This window comes from Salarias fasciatus, chromosome 11 (assembly GCF_902148845.1).
Source record: "Salarias fasciatus chromosome 11, fSalaFa1.1, whole genome shotgun sequence".
Classification (NCBI taxonomy): Eukaryota; Metazoa; Chordata; class Actinopteri; order Blenniiformes; family Blenniidae; genus Salarias; species Salarias fasciatus.
The window spans coordinates 17,407,565-17,407,772 of record NC_043755.1 but is presented as its reverse complement, the minus strand read 5'-3'; positions in this window follow the sequence as shown (position 1 = coordinate 17,407,772).

The window sequence follows — 208 nt, the reverse complement described above, 5'->3', positions numbered from 1 at the left end:
CAATTTTACGTCACCATTGATGTACATTATTTTGTTTTATTTTTGTTTTGTATTTACTGGTAGTAACCAAATAAATGAAATCGATCTCATTTTGTTGGTGCATCTGAACTTGCGCCGGCGTCTTCAGGAAAAAGATCTGCGCCTGTGTTGTGTCTGAGAAATATGTTTTACATCATGAGCGCCGACAGCTACCAGCCTTGTTGTGTGG